The sequence below is a fragment of the Drosophila willistoni genome, unplaced genomic scaffold (assembly GCF_018902025.1).
Source record: "Drosophila willistoni isolate 14030-0811.24 unplaced genomic scaffold, UCI_dwil_1.1 Seg23.1, whole genome shotgun sequence".
NCBI classification, from domain to species: domain Eukaryota; kingdom Metazoa; phylum Arthropoda; class Insecta; order Diptera; family Drosophilidae; genus Drosophila; species Drosophila willistoni.
This window is the reverse complement of record NW_025814199.1, coordinates 47782-54216: the sequence shown is the minus strand read 5'-3', so window position 1 is coordinate 54216 and position 6435 is coordinate 47782. Positions and strand designations below refer to the sequence as shown.

Sequence of the window (6435 nt, the reverse complement as noted above, 5' to 3'; positions counted from 1 at the left end):
AGAAATCGATATGTATAATTGGTTATAAGTTTAAGTCATATTTTTTTACTTGATAGTTTGAATAAGAAGTAGATGCACGAATATACAAATAAATGTTGGAAAGGTATATCTTGACTAGGCCCAAATATGTAATAATTAGGAAGTAACCCCAAAAGCTTTCCTAAGTTGTTATGGTAACAATGGAATAAGTGTTTAATTCGATTTTTTAAAGAACGTGCTTTATCCTTATCAATCGAATAAATCTGGTCTTGCGGGTATTGTGGAGCCACTTAAAAGCCATTCCCTCAATATTCCACTGTAAATACAACTAGATTATAGACTATTTGAAATATCTTAGAATGTTTATTGATTAGGTGATATTAAAATTACATATATATATATCGCAAGTTTATAACGCGTGTGCTTGCTGCGAACGACCGGCTGAACTGTTCATGGCGTCAAGCCAGCAGAGTTGCCAGATGGCTAACGTATGATAGGGCTGCATACACAACACCCTTTAACACCCAGATGATTCATAGAATTGAGTGGGTCGTCTCATGCGAGCAGAACGTCGTAGCATCGGTGAGGCATGCAATGAGTGTGGATCATCTTGAATAGGACTCTCTGGCCTAGAGTGGTTACTGGAAGCAGGATCTTCCGTGTTGTCATCAGTTGCTGATGGTGCCTGATGTGATATGTTTACATCTGTTTGTTCAACTCGGCTTCGAATTTGGTTATAATGACGCTTTATGATGCGATTGTCTGTCAGACGAACTTTGTAAGACACTGGTCCTGTTTGCTCGGATATGTAGGCTTCTATCCATTTTGGACCCGGTGCATAGTTTCGTACCCAAACGGATTTGCCTGTATCAAAACATTTCGATTGATTAATAAATGGCTCTGCTCCATTAGAAATTTCTTGTGGCTGTAGTTTATCAAAGTAGGACTTTAACTCCCGATTTAACAATAGCTGAGCTGGCGAGCGATTTGTCGTTGCATGTGGAGTTATGTGTTGATTAAACAAAAATCGAGCAAGGCTTAGATCCATATTATTGCTCGGAGATAGTTTTTTAAGGTAGTTTTTGGTGGTCTGCACCATGCGCTCTGCTTGGCCGTTTGTTGGTGGGTGAAACGGTGCTGATCTAATGTGTCGAATTAGATTGTTGTGGAGGAATTAGATTGTTGTGTGCCATTGTCTGACACTAACTGATCTGGTAACCCATGCGTAGCAAACAGTTGCCTGAGAACTTTAATTGTAGCCGCTGTAGAAGTGGAGCTAACAACCGCAACCTCTAGCCATTTTGAGTAAGAATCCACGACCAGAAGAAAGGTTTTTCCTTGAAAAGGTCCTGCAAAATCGATGTGTAGACGGGACCACGGCCGCTTGGCTGACTCCCAATGATGCACCGGTGCCTCTGAATGATCGTTACGATTCTGCTGGCATGGAATACATTTCTTAACAATAAGTTCAATCTCAGCGTCAATGTTTGGCCACCAAACATAGCTACGCGCTAACGCCTTCATTTTTACAATGCCTGGATGAGCGGCATGTAGAGCAGCTAAAATTGTTGCTCTGGATTTCGGTGGAACTACGGCGCGATTTCCCCAAATCAAAACTCCTTTATTTGTAGAGAGCTGTTCCCGACGGCAATAGTATGGATATGCAATATCTGATTGCTCCAATTTCATGTCAGGCCATCCCCTTAACACCCAGTTTGATACTTTCGCCAATAAGGGGTCCTTCGATGTTTGAGCGGCCATCGCCTCAGCACTTATGATTGGCGTTGCTGCTAATTCGATCATTAGCACATCGTCGGTGCTAACAGCGTCCGATGCTGCTGACAGTGGACAACGACTTAGAAAATCCGCATTGCCCATTTTTAATCCGGAGCGGTGTACTAGCTCGAAAGTATATGCTGACAGGAACAAAGATCGACGTAGCATCTGATTTGAAATAATGTTTGGGATTAGTGTGAAAGTACGACCGTAGACGTAGTTGTGGAACTTCTTTACTCCTGCTACCAAAGCAATAGCTTCTCGATCAATCTGAGCATAATTTCGCTCAGCTTTGGATAAGGTACGGGAGTAAAAAGCGATGGGTTTCTCCGCTCCATTCGGCATTTTGTGACTTAAAACTGCACCGAGTCCATATGGTGACGCATCACAAGCTAGCACTAGTGGCAATGAACCATCATAATGCACTAGTACGTCGTCTGACCCAATAAGTTCCTTAAGTGTAGAAAAAGCCTTCTCACACTGTTTGTACCACCTCCAAGTTGCATTTTTATCCAAAAGACGATGTAAGGGTTCTGCCACTGTTGCTTTATGTGGCAAAAATGAGTGATAAAAATTTAGTAGTCCTAAGAAAGCCTGCAACTGCTTTTTATCCTTAGGTGCTGGTGCGTCTTTGATTGCCGAGACTTTATCGGCACATGGTCTTATACCAGTTGAGTCAATTTTGAAACCTAAAAACTCAACGAATGGTACTCCGAATTGGCATTTGTCCTTGCGTAGTCGCAGTCCGGCTTTATCAAAACGTATAAACAGTTCCTGTAATCTAGTTGCCAACTCCGTTTCCGTTTTTCCAATTATTACAATGTCATCAAAATATGGTAAGACTCCGGAAATATTCTGTACCACATTCTCAATACAGCTTTGAAAAATGCCTGGTGCTGATGAAATGCCGAATTGCAATCGAGTAACTTTGAATGCACCCTTATGTGTACTGATTGTTTGCAGCAAAGACGAGTTTTCGTCGACTACTAACTGCTGATAAGCTTGAGCCAGATCAATTTTGGCAAAAATCGATCCACCTTCCATAGATGACAGCAAAGTGTTGATCGCCGGTATTTGATGGCAGTGCGGCTTAACCGCTTTGTTTAAAGTTGATTTATAGTCGCCGCAAATACGAATTGAACCGTCCTTCTTGATAACTGGTACAATAGGAGTGGCCCAATCGGAATACTCCACAGGTTTAAGAATCCCTTGCTTGCATTGGCGATCCAGCTCCTCTTCGACTAGTCCCTTTAGAGCATATGGAATTCGGCGTGGAGGTAGTCGCACTGGTGGCACTGTAGCATCAATGTTTAATATGACTGGCGGACCAGTGTAACAACCAAGTTCTGTTGAGAATAAGTGTTCGAACTTATTCAGAATGCCTGCGATCTGTACGTCACTGCCCACTGAATGTATGCCCTTGATACTGATGCCTAGTGGGTCGAACCAGTTACAACCCAGAAGGTCGCTACAACCGCTTTTAGTGACGATGACTGGTAGATTATCAATATTACGACCGTTGTAATAAATTGATACATCAAAAACTCCTACTTAGTATCTGGATTGGGTTGTGTTGGTAGTCACTAAACCCCGGATCGTAGTTGTAAACTTTAGGCTTGTTTGTTGGCCAGATACGATCATAAGTCCGCAACGTCATCATAGTTACGTCAGATCCAGAATCCACTTCAAAAGTACACGATTTTCCATTAATCTGTACCGTGATACGTTTCTTCAGGCTCACCAGATTAGATATGAGGTTTACCGATTTCCCACGTGAATTTTTGCCCTTTACTGGATGAACATCGTTCGACGAGTCATTACTCCGGCAGACACGCTTAAGATGGCCCTTCCGGCCACAGCCGTGACATATTGCTTCACGATAAGGGCATTGCTGCCGGCCGTGTGCACCGGCACAACCCGCACATTGTTGTCCTTTTCCTTTATGTGGTTGTTGAGGGCGCTGTGATTTGATGCTGTGGATAGTCTCGTTAGGCTGTCTGATAGCCTTTGCACTCGCTGCTGCAGCTTCACTAGTAGTTGCTCTCTCCAAAACTTTCTGCGCTGTCAATTCAGTGTCTGCAAGAAAACTTCTCTGTAAGCTTTCATCCCTCATGCCGCATACAAAACGACCACGCAGCATTCTGTCCAACGCTGCTCCAAAATTGCAACCCACTGCCAATGCCCGCAGGGCTGCGAGATAGTTTCCGACGGTCTCATCCGGATGTTGATCACGTTTGTGAAAATGATAAAATGCCGCGATTTCCGATGGACGTGGACAAAGATGATCAGTTAGAATCTTCTCAATTTGGTCTAACGGTAATGTACTGACCTGGTTTGGAAACGCCAATGATGTCAAAAGATCGTAGACTGGTGCTCCGACCAATGTGAGGAAAGATGCTTTTTTGCGACCCTCGTCGTTGACATCATTGGCAAGCAGGAACAATTTAAATCGCTCCAAATATGAGCCCCATTTATTTGGCTGTCCCAAATCAAACGGTTCCAAACTTCCAACTGTCGTCATAATTGGGTTCCGTTGAGTATATTTAGCACTCGTAGAATCAATTACTTCCTTCTTTTCCTCAAAAACGCCGGCCAATCTAATCTCTCCAAATTCACCAGCAAGCGACTCTGCCATGCAAATGTGTGTGTAAACGTTTGCAAAATTTCACCACAGCATGTATATGTAAACGTATATGTATGCTTTTGTGCGTGACAATTTTTTGATATTTTGCGTTAATAATTCCAAGTTTATTTCGGATGATAATTAGCATCCCATCCTCGTCGCCAGTTTGAAATATCTTAGAATGTTTATTGATTAGGTGATATTGAAATTACATATATGTATATATATCGCAAGTTTATAACGCGTGTGCTTGCTGCGAACGACCGGCTGAACTGTTCATGGCGTCAAGCCAGCAGAGTTGCCAGATGGCTAACGTATGATAACCATTCAAAGAAATAAAATTAAGACATAATATATTAGACTTAAATGTAATATTTATAGAATCACAACTAAAATATGTTAATAGAAAGATTATTATGAAATCCTGATCAGACACTGACCGACAAAGGCAGTAGGCGGGAGAGTGAAAAATAAAAAGTGAAAAGTAGGCCATGTCCATTTGCCTTGTTTACCTGCCTCATTTCCTACTCCGATATTTTACATTCTAGAAAATCGTGCTCGAGAGTATAGTTCTAATAATTAAAACAAATTTCAAGTAAAAACAAATTTCAAGTAAAAATGACCAATCCTGACTGGCCTAACTTTAATAAACTGGGAAACGGCAAGTTTAAAAAATTTGCCCAAAAACTGAAGGTTCTAAAGATGGCCTTAGATTGGCGCCAAAGTGGAAGGATGCACCAAAATGTGCTAAATTTAATGCGGAAAAAGTTAAACCTAAGATCGAAGCGAAAAAGGCGGTAATTTCCCCTAATACGAAAGTAATGGTGATGGCTCCTTTTGGCCAAGTTTCCCTTGAGGTGCGCCCACTCACTAGAAGTCCGACTTCCAAACCAAGGAGTATCAAGAAAAAACGGCGTGTGGCCGATAACGTAAAAAAATGGCGGTCAAAAACCTGAAGTCAGTTGGTAAAGTACAAAAAATAAGAAATAAAAAAGAATGGCTTAAGGCCGCAACTAAGGTCGATCAACTGGAAAAGTTCAAGAAAATCGTTAATAAACATCCCCGAGAGCTGGCCATACGAAAAGGACACACCAAGATAAATATCACTGGAAATGACCAAAAAGTTTTGGTTAAGGTGAAGAAAGATGAGGACAAAGCAAATAAAAGAAAATAAGGATTACGTATATATTGAATTTTTTTGCATTAGAATTGACAACGATTCTATAAATTTTTTTAAATTTCTATAATTACTTTTTTCGACCCAAATTTGTATTTAAAAATAAGTAAACATCTGGATTGTTAATGCAATTTTATATCTTTTGCTCTTTACAATGGGGAAATTTGGTTGCTTGGTAGTTCGATTGGGCGTCCCGAGGAGCTCATCTTATTTTGGACCGGAATTCATCCATTTAGCTATTGCTATATTTAGCTATTGCTTTCAGAGAGCTAAAAACAGGCGGACATGGCCAATTTTTCTAGCTAGCAGACTGATGTACATTTTTACATTTGAGCAGTGACAGAAATCGATATGTATAATTGGTTATAAGTTTAAGTCATATTTTTTTACTTAATAGTTTGAATAAGAAGTAGATGCACGAATATACAAGTAAATGGTGGAAAGGTATATCTTGACTAGGCCCAAATATGTAATAATTAGGAAGTAACCCCAAAAGCTTTTTTAAGTTGTTATGGTAACAATGGAATAAGTGTTTAATTCGATTTTTTAAAGGACGTGCTTTATCCCCATCAATCGAATAAATCTGGTCTTGCGGGTATTGTGGAGCCACTTAAAAGCCATTCCCTCAATATTCCACTGTAAATACAACTAGATTATAGACTATTTTAGTGTTAACCATTCAAAGAAATAAAATTAAGACATAATATATTAGACTTAAATGTAATATTTAATAGAATCACAACTAAAATATGTTAATAGAAAGATTATTATGAAATCCTGATCAGACACTGACCGACAAAGGCAGTAGGCGGGAGAGTGAAAAATAAAAAGTGAAAAGTAGGCCATGTCCATTTGCCTTGTTTACCTGCCTCATTTCCTA

The 6435-nt window shown here is 40.3% G+C and overlaps 1 pseudogene; it reads right to left on the bottom strand.

Annotated features, from left to right (window-relative positions):
- Nucleotides 1-496: 496 nt before the first annotated feature.
- On the bottom strand, nucleotides 497-3415 carry LOC124461172 (annotated as a pseudogene).
- Between the last annotated feature and the right edge of the window lie 3020 nt (nucleotides 3416-6435).